Here is a 13,214-nt window from a genome sequence, read left to right on the forward strand (position 1 = left end):
TAAACCCGGCGTTCGCAGGCAATATGTGAACGTTCAGCAAAATTGAGCTCCATACCGCACTCAAATACCAGCGCTGCTTTGAGCTGGTTTTATGTGCACGTGCACGATTTCACCATAGACATCAATGGGGAGAGCTGGCTAAAAAAAGGCCTAACACCTGCAATAAAGGAGCGTAAAGCTCCGTAATGCAGCCCCATTGATTCCTATGGGGAAAGAAAAGTTATGTTTACACCTAACACCCTAACATAAACCCGAGTCTAAACACCCCTAGTCTGACACCCCCGACATCGCCGACACCTACCTACACTTATTAAACCCTAATCTTCCGCCCCCAACGTCGCCGCCACTATACTAAAGTTATTAACCCCTAAACCTAACCCTAACACCCCTAACTTTAATATAATTAAAATAAATCTAAATAAAAATTCCTATAATTAACTAAATAATTCCTATTTAAAACGAAATACTTACCTATAAAACAAACCCTAAACTAGCTACAATATAACTAATAGTTACATTGTAGCTATCTTAGGTTTTATTTTTATTTCACAGCTAAGTTTGTATTTATTTTAACTAGGTAGACTAGTTACTACAGTAAATAGTTATTAACTATTTACTAACTATCTAGTTAAAATAAATACAAATTTACCTGTAAAATAAAACTTAACCTGTCTTACACTAACACTCAACCTTAAACTTAATTAAATTACATTAAATACAATTAACTAAATTACAAAAAAAAAACTAACACTAAATTACACAAAATAAAAAAGAAATTATCAAATATTTAAACTAATTACACCTAATCTAATAGCCAAAAATAAAAAAGCCCCCCCCCCAAAAAAAACCTAGCCTACACTAAACTGCCAATAGCCCTTAAAAGGGCCTTTTGTGGGGCATGGCCCCAAAGAAATCAGCTCTTTTACCTGTAAAAAAAAATACAAACAACCCCCAAAAGTAAAACCCACTACCCACACAACCAAACCCCCCAAATAAAATCCTATCTAAAAAAAACTAAGCTCCCCATTGCCCTGAAAAGGGCATTTGGATGGGCATTGCCCTTAAAAGGGCATTTAGCTCTTTTTCGGTGCCCAAAACCCTAATCTAAAAATAAAACCCACCCAATAAACCCTTAAAAAAAAACAACACTAACCCCCGAAGTGGACAGTTTTTGAAGACCGGGCATCCATCCTCAACGAAGCGGCAGAAGTCTTCATCCAAGAGAGCCGAAGTCTTCATCCAGACGTCATGTTCTATCTTCATCCAACCGGCACGGAGCGGCTCCATCTTCAAGACATCCACGGCTAACGAAGAATGAAGGTTCCTTTAAGGAAGAGGATGCTCCGCGCCGGATGTCTTTAAAGATGGAGCTGCTCCGCTCCGGATGGATGAAGATAGAAGATGCCGTCTGGATGAAGACTTCTGTCGGCTTCGCTGAGAACTTCTGCCGCTTTGTTGAGGATGGATGCCCCCGGTCTTCAAAAACTGTCCACTTCGGGGGTTAGTGTTGGTTTTTTTTAAGGGTTTATTGGGTGGGTTTTGTTTTTAGATTAGGGTTTGGGCAGAAAAAGAGCTAAATGCCCTTTTAAGGGCAATGTCCATCCAAATGCCTTTTTCAGGGCAATGGGGAGCTTAGGTTTTTTTATATAGGATTTTATTTGGGGAGTTGGTTGTGTGGGTGGTGGGTTTTACTCTTGGGGGGTTGTTTGTATTTTTTTTTACAGGTAAAAGAGCTGATTTCTTTGGAGCAATGCCCCGCAAAAGGCCCTTTTAAGGGCCATCGGTACTAGTTTATTGTAGGCTAGGGTTTTTTATTTTGGGGGGGCTTTTTTATTTTGATAGGGCTATTAGATTAGGTGTAATTAGTTTAAATATTTGATCATTTATTTTTTATTTTGTGTAATTTAGTGGGGGGGTTTTGTAATTTAGTTAATTGTATTTAATTAATGTAATTGATTTAATTGTAGTGTAAGGTTAGGTGTTAGTGTAAGACAGGTTAGGTTTTATTTTACAGGTAAATTTGTATTTATTTTAGCTAGGTAGTTATTAAATAGTTAATAACTATTTACTAACTAGTCTACCTAGTTAAAATAAATACAAACTTGCCTGTGAAATAAAAATTAAATCTAAGCTAGATACAATACAACTATTAGTTATATTAGTTAGCTTAGGGTTTATTTTATAGGTAAGTATTTAGTTTTAAATAGGAATTATTTAGTTAATGATAGTAATGTTTATTTAGATTTATTTTAATTATATTAAAGTTAGGGGTGTAAGGGTTAGACTTAGGGTTAGGTTTAGGGGTTAATAACTTTAGTATAGTGGCAGTGATTTTGCGGGCAGCAGATTAGGGGTTAATAACAGTAATGTAGGTTGCGGTAATGTTAGGGACAGCAGATTAGGGGTTAATAATATTTAACTAGTGTTTACAATGCGCGAGTGCGGCGGTTTAGGGGTTAATATGTTTATTCTAGTAGTGGCGATGTCAGGAGCGGCAGATTAGGGATTAATAATTTTATTTTAGTGTTTGCGATGCAGGAGGGCCTCGGTTTAGGGGTTAATAGGTAGTTTATGGGTGTTAGTGTACTTTTTAGCACTTTAGTTATGAGTTTTATGTTACGGCGTTGTAACATAAAAGCCATAACTACTGACTTTCAGTTTACGGTATGGATCTTGACAGTATAAGCTGTACCGCTCACTTTTTGGCCGGACAGGCAAACTCGTAATACCAGCGCTGTGGAAGTCCCATTGAAAAAGGACTTTTTAAAAGCTGCGGTAGTTACGTTGCGTTACGGCCAAAAAAGTGTGTGGTACAGATATACCTGCAAGACTTGTAATACCAGCGGTAGAGAAAAAGAGCCATATCGCAAAACTCGTAATGTAGCCGAATATTAGCTAGTAACCGTAAATCAACTATGCTAAGCTGTAGAAGGAAGAAGAAGGAAAGTATTATATAATTAGTCCACCACCACCTTGAAAAAACACCTTTTGTATCCGGCTAATAGCCCTCATATGATTTTGCGTCTCTGAAGGTAAGATGAATTCAGCAGCTCAATTTGTGCCTAGTCTGCTATGTTGAAAACAGTTAGCCTATTCCTCTCCGGCTTGTAGTACGAACGGAAGGAATACTGAATGGGGGAGAGCCCTGAAGATGAGAATCAAGCCATTTAATGGCCCAAAGGCCGTCTCTCCATTCTGTCTTTAGAATGTATAACGGCCAAGGGGGACAAGACAGTGTTTCAATAATGTAGAAATTGTAGCAGTTGTTTATGACTACTGCGTCAGCTGCATCCCAAGTCAGGCTTGGCAGGGAACTGTTGTGGTATTGCTGATGTTCTGTTGACTCATCAAGGCTAATCTTCCCCTCTTTGTCCAAAAGATCATACATAACATGGCGTAGTGTCTCTCTACCATGACATGCAGGGACGTCTACATGCTGGATGTGTCCAAAATGGCTGCACCTAGACCGATAAACAGATGTATCTATGAAGCTGCCTTGATATATGGAGGAGACCATGTTTTCATGGCTGAAATCTAGAAGCTGGTCATCTGCTCGTGCATGTACATCATTGCCGATTTCTGCCTCCTTACAAAGCTTTCGCAGTGCCTGCGTTAGATTGAGAAAGTTATCACTGACGATCTGCGCCATAGCCAATTCCCAATCCTCTAAGGTCTCCAGCATGGTTACAATTCTGTTGAAGTTACAGGATCAAAAATAACCAGTCGGTCTCTCTCAAAGTCCCCGGTATCTCTGGGTATTATAAAGCTCTCCTTTCAGTATAATATGAGTTTTTAAAAGACGACCAAACTTTCTTTTTATCAAATTAGATCCGAGAGCTCTTCACACACACACATCTTACTTCTGTGTTAGCTGGCCCCGCCCCCCCATTTTTAAATTTTTTTGTTGTAATTTTAGACTTTTTTTTTTTTTTTTTAGATTTATTTGTTTTAATTTAATCTTAGTTTTTTTTTTTAAACTATATTTTTATTTTATCTAAATGGGTTAATTTAGGGGGCGTTAGGTTAGGGAGCTTAGTGATTAAATTAGTTATTTGCGTTGTGGGGGATGGCGGTTTAGGGGTTAATATATTTTATTAGGTAGATTGCGATGTGGGTGAATGGCATTAGGGGTTAATAGTTTATTAAGGTATATTGCGTTGTGGGTGGATGGCGTTTTAGGGGTTAATCACTTTTATTATTAGTTGCGATGTGGGGGGATGGCAGATTTGGGGTTAATAGTTTATTAATGTATATTGCATTGTGGGGCTTAGAGGGGGGGGGGGGGAGAGAGAGAGAGCAAAAGAGAGGGGGGGGGGAGAGAGAGAGAGTAAAAGAGAGGGGGGGAGAGAGAGAGAGCAAAAGAGAGCGGAGAGGGAAAGAGAAAAGAGGGGGGAGAGAGAGAGAGCAAAAGGGGGGGAGAGAAAGAGAGCGGAGAGAGAGAGCAAAAGAGAGGGGGGAGAGAGAAAAGACGGGGGAGAGAGAACGAGAGAGCAAAAGAGAGGGGGAAGAGGGAGAGCAAAAGAGAGGGGAGAGAGAGAAAGCAAAAGAGAGGGGGGGAGAGAGAGCAAAAGAGAGGGAGGGAGAGAGAGCGCGCAAAAGAGAGGGGGAGAGAGAGCGCGCAAAAGAGAGGGGGAGAGAGAGCAAAAGAAAGGGGGGAAAGAGCGAGAGAGCAAAAGAGGGGAGGAGAGAGAGAGAGCAAAAGAGAGGGAAGGAGAGAGAGAGAGCAAAAGAGAGGGGGAGAGAGAGAGAGAGCAAAAGAGAGGGGAAGAGAGAGAGCAAAAGAGAGGGGAAGAGAGAGCGCGCAAAAGAGAGGGAGGAGAGAGAGAGCAAAAGAGAGGGTGGGAGAGAGAGCGAGAGCAAAAGAGAGGGGGAGAGAGAGCAAAAGGGGGGGGAGAGAGCAAAAGAGAGGGGGAGAGAGAGAGCAAAAGAGGGGAGAGAGAGAGAGAGAGCAAAAGAGGGGGGAGAGAGAGAGCAAAAGAGGGGAGAGAGAGAGCAAAAGAGGGGGGAGAGAGAGAGCAAAAGAGGGGGGAGAGAAAGAGAGCGGAGAGAGAGAGCAAAAGAGAGGGGTGAGAGAGAAAAGAGGGGGGAGAGAGAACGAGAGAGCAAAGAGAGGGGGGAGAGAGAGAGCAAAAGAGAGGGGGAGAGAGAAAGCAAAAGAGAGGGGGGAGAGAGAGAGCAAAAGAGAGGAAGTGAGAGAGAGAGAGCAAAAGAGAGGGAGGGAGAGAGAGCGCGCAAAAGAGAGGGGGAAGAGAGAGCAAAAGAAAGGGGGGAGAGAGCGGGAGAGCAAAAGAGAGGGGAGGAGAGAGAGAGAGCAAAAGAGAGGGAAGGAGAGAGAGAGAGCAAAAGAGGGGGGGGGGGGAGAGAGAGCAAAAGAGGGGAAGAGAGAGAGCGAGCGCAAAAGAGAGGGAGGAGAGAGAGAGCAAAAGAGGGGGGGGGGGAGAGAGAGAGCAAAAGAGAGGGAGGAGAGAGAGAGCAAAAGAGATGGGGGGAGAGAGAGAGAGCAAAAGAGATGGGGGGGGGAGAGAGAGAGAGAGAGAGAGAGCAAAAGAGAGGGGGAGAGAGCAAAAGAGAGGGGGGAGAGAGAGAGAGCAAAAGAGAGGGGGAGAGAGAGAGCAAAAGAAAGGGGGGAGAGAACAAAAGAGAGGGGGGGAGAGAAAGAGAGAACAAAAGAGAGGGAGGGAGAGAGTATACAAGGGGTGGGACCGCTGTGCTGCAAAAAATGGCCCATGTGTATGGGCTTTTGGACTAGTATTATTATATTTTGTCTCTATCCCAACTTCTTTTATGTCCATTTAAATTTTATTTCTTGCCATGTAGCTGAATTGTTGCTTGTTTCTTTCCTCAGATATGGAGAGTCCACAGTGTCATTCAATTACTAGTGGGAATATCACTCCTGGCCAGCAAGAGGAGGCAAAGAGCGCCACAGCATTTCTCTTTGCCTCTGTCAATGGAGGAGGTGAAGTTTGGTGTCTGAAGAAATGAATTCCTTTTTGGGTACTTTTCCCTGCAAGCAAGGATTTGGGTCTAGCTGTAGTCCACGTCAATCTCTGCAGTAGAGTAATGGTGGCTTTTAAGCAGTTAGGAAACAAAGTAAGGACACCTTTCAACTTTCTAACATTTTTGCTGCCCTAGTTATAGAAGGCCAGAGTTGGTTACTCTGTTCTTTCTTTTTTCTACAGGTCTCTGTAAGGAGTATGTGTCCTTTTCACGCCTTGTGAGCTGTCATCCTTCCTGACAGTTGGATTGCAGGTAAGTGCTTTTGTCTTCTAGGCTTTGGAAACTTGCACTTCAAGGAAAATTTAAACTGTAATTTTTATTTGGGGACATTTATAGGCAGGGTGCAGGCACTGGTATTGTGACTAGGAGACTGAAGGCTTAATGAGGGCTTCAAGAATGTCAAGTTTAGACTTTTATTGTTATATTTGGGGGTATGTTTTGTGGTACAATCACTCTCAAATATTGCTTAGAGGGTTTGCAGCAGCATGGCGGTCACGGCTTTTTTTACTTTAGCAGTCAGTAAACATGCCATACAGACTACTGCACACAGGATGTTGGTGTGTTTTCTATCAGACCGCTCTATGCTAAAGTGTTGCCAGATTTTTTTCGCGCTTTTAAATTAGCTGTGCAGTTGTTTTGACCAGATGGTCCTGTGACCCGCTCTTCCGCTTTCTGAATCTAAGCGGTGCGGCGTCTTGGTTTTTCCGACTTTACCGATCCTGAATGAGACAGGAGGGTGCAGTGTCGGTTCTCTTTACTGTTTGGTTCTGGAGGTCAGGTAGGGCATCCCAGTATACCTGTTGCGTTTTTTTTCTAACATAATACGTTCTTCTTAAAGTGACAGTACTTTTGAATTTATTATTTTCTTTTTTTGTTGGGAATTTTTTTTATTAGCAATATGGATATGAAAGAATCCCCTGCTTGTGATAAATGCTTGTTATATCTTGAGGAACAAATTGCTTTGCCTATGCAATTCTGTTCTGCTTGCTTAAATAAGGCTTTGCAAAATAAAGATATATTGTTGCCCTCTGAGCCCAATAAAGTCTCTCAGGATGATGCTGTTCAGGCAATGCCACAGCTTTCTACAAAAACGATCCAAGCCTCATTGGCGTCACATGCAGTGCCCTGTGGTTCCTCTCAACCTCCTGGTGGAGTTTATTTGCCTGCAGATTTTGCTGCACAGATATTTTCTGTGGTATCTGCGGCATTATCTGCTTTTCCTGTATTGGGAAAGTACAAGAGGAAAACTAAACATTTATCAGATAGTAAGGTGTCTGTCTCAGCTGCTGCCATGCAGGATGATCTCACTCATAACCCTGGGGAGGACATTACGTTGGTAGCTTCTGAGGGTGAAATCTCAGATTCTGACAGTGTAAATCCTTTGTCTGAGGTTGAAGAAGTTAACTTCAGGTTTATGCTTGAACACCTTCGTGTTTTGTTAAAGGAGGTTTTGGCTACTCTGGACGACTCCGACTCTCTTGTCGTGGTTAACCCTAAAAAATCTAGTAAGCTTAATAAATACTGTGATGGCCCTTCCTCTGTGGAAGTGTTTCCTGTTCCTGACCGTATAACGGATATTATTGCACAGGAATGGGCAAAGCCAGGGATTCCTTTTTCCCCATCCTCAGACGTGAAAAATGTTTCCTGTTGCTGATTTTATTAAAGATTCATGGCACACGGTGCCTAAAGTAGAAGGGGCTATTTCTACTTTGTCTAAGAGAACTACAGTCCCTATAGAGGATATCTGTTCTTTTAAAGATCCCATGGATAAGAAGCTGGAGGTTTATTTGAAAAAGATGTATGTTCACCAGGGTCTTCAATGGCAACCTGCAGTTTGTATTGCCACTGTAGCTAGTGCAGCATCTTATTGGTGCGATGCTTTGTCTGAATCTATTTTAGAAGATAGAGGAAATCCAAGATAGGATTAAGGCTTTTAAACTATTTTTGATGCTAACATGCAAGTTATTAGACTGGGGGCCAAGATGTCTGGCTTCTCTGTCCTAGCCCGTAGGGTTTTGTGGTTAAAACCTTGGTCTGCTCAAGTTAAAAAGTATAGATAAACACAAGCTATTGCTCACGATGATCAGCAGTACAAAGATCCTGATTCCCAGACATTGGAAATCATCAACGGTCCCCTCTCTGAAAGACTGGATCGCACAGGTAGATCAGCTTTTACAACTAGAAAGATACTATTATATAAAAATCAGGAAGGTTGAAACACATGAGTTAATGTTAAACACTTGGGAAAATAGTAAAACATCATAAAAACTTCTCATAGCTCCTCCTTCTGCCCTCACCCTCCAACACACTCCTCCCCTTCTCTCCATATTCTAACAGCGGCTCTACAACTGTATACAACACAGGTAGGGAATTAGAGGGATACAAACTGCATATAATGATGTTATCTTGTATATACCTATTTTCATTTGCTCTCAACGCTGTATATACAGTGTTGGAACCTCTATTGAACTACTAGTCATTGCCCTGGAACTCTCATAATGGACTATTCCGCTGATATGCGCATTGTTATAGCTATGGATGATGGAAAGATTAAAAAAAGCAACTTCATCCTGTGAGCTTCAAGTTGACAATGGGTGTAAAAAACTTTGAGCTCAATATGATCATCAGTCAATTTATTCAAAGACAAAAGAGAATGGACACCTTTTTCAGGCGGAATGCACAAAGAACTTATGTTCTATTTTGGAGGACTTAACTTTACTCTCTGTATCCAACTTCCACTTGCCTGTGGCAATGGTCGCTCTCACATTGACTTTTTGAATTTTTGTAGATCGGATCATCTTGAAATGTTGTATCACCTTTTTTCAGCAATAAAGCTCTTTTGAAAAAAAAAAAAAAAAATCTTGGTCTGCTGATGCTACCTCCAAGTCCAAGCAAGACAAGAAGAATAGACTTAAAGAACGTCAAAGTAATTTTCGTTCCTTTCGTAACTTCAAAGGTCAAAAGTCTTCCGCTTCCAAGCAGGAGCAATACAAGTCTTCTTGGAGACCCAGTCAGTCTTGGAACAAGGGGAAGCAATCTAAGAAACCCTCAGCGGAGTCTAAGTTAGCATGAAGGGTCGGCCCCCGGTCCGGGATCGGATCAAGTGGGGGGCAGACTTTCCCTGTTTTCAGGCGTGGTTTTGAGATGTCCCAGACTCTTGGGCTGTGGGCATAGTATCTCAGGGTTACAAGATAGAATTCAAATCCCTTCCTCCCAGGGGCAGATTTTACCTCTCAAGATTATCTGCAGATCAGGTAAAAAAAGAGAACTCTGGGAGTGATTGTTCCAGTGAAGAAGCAGGGTCTAGGATTCTATTCAAATCTGTTTGTGGTTCCCAAAAAAGAGGAAACTTTTTGACCCATTTTAGACCGTAAAGTGCCTCAACAAGTTTCTCATGGTACCGTCCTTCAAAATGGAAACCATTCGTTCCATTCTTCCCTTGGTCCAAGGGGGTCAGTTCATGACAACCATAGATCTGAAGGATGCGTATCTTCATGTTCCCATCTACAAGGATCATCACAAGTTCCTGAGATTAGCCTTTCTAGACTATCACTTTCAGTTTGTGGCTCTTCCGTTTGGCCTTGCCACAGCTCCCAGAAATTTCTCAAAGGTTCTGGGGGCTCTCTTGGCAGTGATCAGGTCTCAAGGAATTGCAGTGGTGTCCTACCTGGACGACATATTGGTTCAGGCGTCATCTTTTCAACACGCAAGCTCTCATACAGAGATCTTGTTGTCTTTTCTACGTTCCCACGGGTGGAAAGTGAATCTGGGAAAAAGTTCCCTTGTTTCAGCTACAAGGGTGGTTTTCTTAGGAACCATAATAGATTCCCCAACTATGAAAAATTTTCTGACGTAGGTCAGAAAATCCAAAATTCTCTCCTCTTGCCTCTCTCTACAGTCTACTGTTCGGCCATCAGTAGCTCAATGTATGGAGGTAATTGGTCTGATGGTCGCTTCCATGGACATCATTCCCTTTGCTCGATTCCATTTGAGATCTCTGCAGTTGTTCATGCTCAGGCAATGGAACAGAGACCATTTGGATCTGTCTCAGAGGATAGATCTAGATCTGTTGACAAGAAACTTTCTACAAAAAAGAGAGCAAGCGCTAGAAGCACGGATCTATTTTATTAAAACCAAAATATATAAAATTAATATACCTGTGATATGTAAGTGTATATAAAAACTTATTTGAGGAAATAATATCCAAAAATATCTAGGTTGGATAATAGGGAAATCCTATAGGTAAATATGGGAGATATTGTGTAAACGCAAAACGCGTTGACCTTGACATTCCTTGTCACCTCCACACCTTGTCCTTTTGTGCATACAATTAGGACCAAATCGGATCTGAGGAACTATTACCTGTAAACGGAAACCAGCTGTAAAGTTCCGTCCAGGCACTACATGCAACCATCCGGTCGCTACCTGCGACCGCCAAGTGATACAAGCGATAAAAGCTACTAGAGGTAACCATACACTGCCTTCCACCAGTACAAGCTACGGCCCAGCTCACTGAGTTAGCACAAGTGACCAAAGACTGTTGAGTCACTGCAAGTGACCGTCAAGCTTCCTTTCATCGGCCCCCAGGACTTCCTTACGTAGATAGGAATAGGGGATATGGATTAGCGATACGGGTTTTAAAGTATCTTTAAATCTTATTACATTGGGATCCCTTGTGACACAAAGTGTCTTTACATTTCCAGTTATTACTCTGATTGCCAGGATTGCATCAAGAGTTACATTTACATCGCTACAATAGCAACTTCAAGTTTCATCACAGTGACGTCAGAAAGATCACGCGAGTCATAAAAAGCCGCTTCCAGCTAACGGTCGGTAACGCTGAAGTGAACACGAGCTGTCAGATCGGCCCGCAAAGGTAATATCTCAAAACCTTTTTTCCTCCTTCGTGCACATAGGAGTTTACCGGAATCGACAATAGACATTTCAAGGTACCTTCATCTTATTCTGCACAGCCATAGGCCTTGGCTAAATTGTTAATATATTCTTTCATATGCGCGAGTGACTTTCTGCTCCATACGCTATGTTACTATTTTAGGAGACGTCCCTTTTTATGTTTCATTATTTCATTGTTTTATGGTATTAAACTGTTATTATTTTAAAGTTTTTCCTTGCCAGTTGTTCTTTATATATAGAACTCTGAATGTTGTTAGATTATTCTGATATTGGTAATTATTTATCTTTATAAGAACCATTAGTATATATACTTCTTGTTTACACAATATCTCCCATCTATACCTATAGGATTTCCCTATAATCCAACCTAGATATTTTTATCGCACTCTGTATTTGGATATTATTTCCTCACCTAAGTTTTTATATACACTAACATATCACAGGTATATTAATTTTATATATTTTGGTTTTAATAAATTAGATCCGTGCTTCTAGCGCTTGCTCTCTTTTTTTTGTATTTGCTTTTTTGTTTTCTTTGAGGGGAACACACGAGTTTAGCAGGATCACATTACCTCCTTTAGCGCTTCTTCTTTTTCTCTTCTAGACAAGAGACTTTCTCCCATGATGGTTTTCTCAGGAGCATCTGTCTCAGGGCACATGTTTCTGGAGACCTTCCTGGGTTATTGTGACCACGGATGCCAGCCTGCTAGGCTGGGAAGCAGCCTGGGACTTGTTAAAGGTGCAGGGACTTTGGACTCGGGAGGAGTCTTCTCTTCCCATAAACATCTTGGAGTTGAGAGCGATTTACAATGCTCTGATGACTTGGCCTCAGTTGTCTTTAGCCCGGTTTATCAGATTCCAGTCGGACAACATCACTTCCTTGGCTTACATCAACCACCAGGGAGGAACTCGGATTTCGTTAGCCATGAAGGAGGTGGCTCGGATTATTCAGTGGGCCGAAGCTCACAATTGTTGTCTATCTGCCATCCACATTCCAGGAGTGGACAACTGGGAAGCGGATTTCCTGAACAGACAGACATTTAATCCTGGAGAGTGGGCTCTCCATCCGGAGGTGTTTTCCAGGTTAAACCTCAAATGGGGGGTACCGGAGTTGGATCTGATTGCATCTCGGCAGAATGCCAAGCTTCCAAGGTACAGTTCAAGGTCAAGAGATCCACAGGCAGCTCTGATAGATGCTCTGGCAGTTCCTTGGGTGTTCCGTCTAGCTTATCTGTTTCCTCTGTTTGCTTTCCTTCCACGAGTCATTGCTTGTATCATACAGGAGAGAGCGTAGGTTATTCTAATAGCTCCTGCATGGCCTCGCAGGACCTGGTATGCAGACCTAGTGATAATGTCATCTCTGCAACCTTGGAGGTTGCCTCTGAGAAAGGATCTTCTCTCTGAGTCCATTTCTCCATCCAAATCTCGTTTCTCTGAAGCTGACTGCTTGGAGATTGAACGCTTAGTTCTGTCTAAGCGTAGTTTTTCCGAGTCGGTCATTGAAACCATGATCCAGGCTCGCAAGACTGTTACTCAACAAATTTACCATAAGGTATGGCGTAAATACCTTTTATTGGTGTGAATCTAAGCTTTACTCTTGGAGTAGGGTCAGGATTCCTAGAATTTTGTCTTTTCTCCAGGAAGGTTTGGAGAAAGGGTTGTCAGTCAGTTCTCTTAAAGGTCAGATTTCTGCTTTATCTATTCTGTTACATAAGCGTCTGGTGGTTGTACCAGAGGTTCAATCCTTTTGTCAGGCCTTGGTCAGAATCAGGCCTGTGTTTAAATCTGTTACTGCTCCCTGGAGTCTTTAACCTTGTTCTTAAAGTTTTGCAGCAGACTTCGTTTGAGCCAATGCATTTCATAGATATTAAGTTGTTATCTTGGAAAGTTTTTTCTTGTTGCTATCTCTTCGGCTTGGAGAGTTTCGGAACTCTCGGCTTTGCAGTATGATTCGCCTTATCTTATCTTTCATGCGGATAAGGTTGTTTTTCGTACTAGGTTAGGATTTCTTCCTAAAGTAGTTTCATTTAGAAATATTAATCAGGAAATTGTTGTTTCTTCTCTCTGTCCCAATCCTCCTTCTCATAAGGAGCGTCTGTTGCACAACTTGAATGTTGTACGTGCTTTAAAATTTTATTTACAGGCGACTAAGGATTTTCGCCTGTCTTCTGATTTTTATTTGTTTCTCGGGAAAGCGTAAAGGTCAGAAGGCTACTGTGACATCTCTTTCTTTCTGCTTGAGAAGTATGATTCATTTTGCTTATGAGACTGCTGGTCAGAAGCCTCCTGAGAGAATTGCGGCT

At 41.9% G+C, this 13,214-nt stretch overlaps 1 protein-coding gene across 2 annotated transcripts in view; it reads left to right on the forward strand.

The window, feature by feature from the left end:
- Positions 1-13,214, forward strand: part of NEK4 (NIMA related kinase 4) — a 189,299-nt gene that overhangs the window by 109,222 nt on the left and 66,863 nt on the right. The window lies entirely within an intron of this gene.

The sequence above is a fragment of the Bombina bombina genome, chromosome 7, assembly GCF_027579735.1.
Source record: "Bombina bombina isolate aBomBom1 chromosome 7, aBomBom1.pri, whole genome shotgun sequence".
NCBI lineage: Eukaryota > Metazoa > Chordata > Amphibia > Anura > Bombinatoridae > Bombina > Bombina bombina.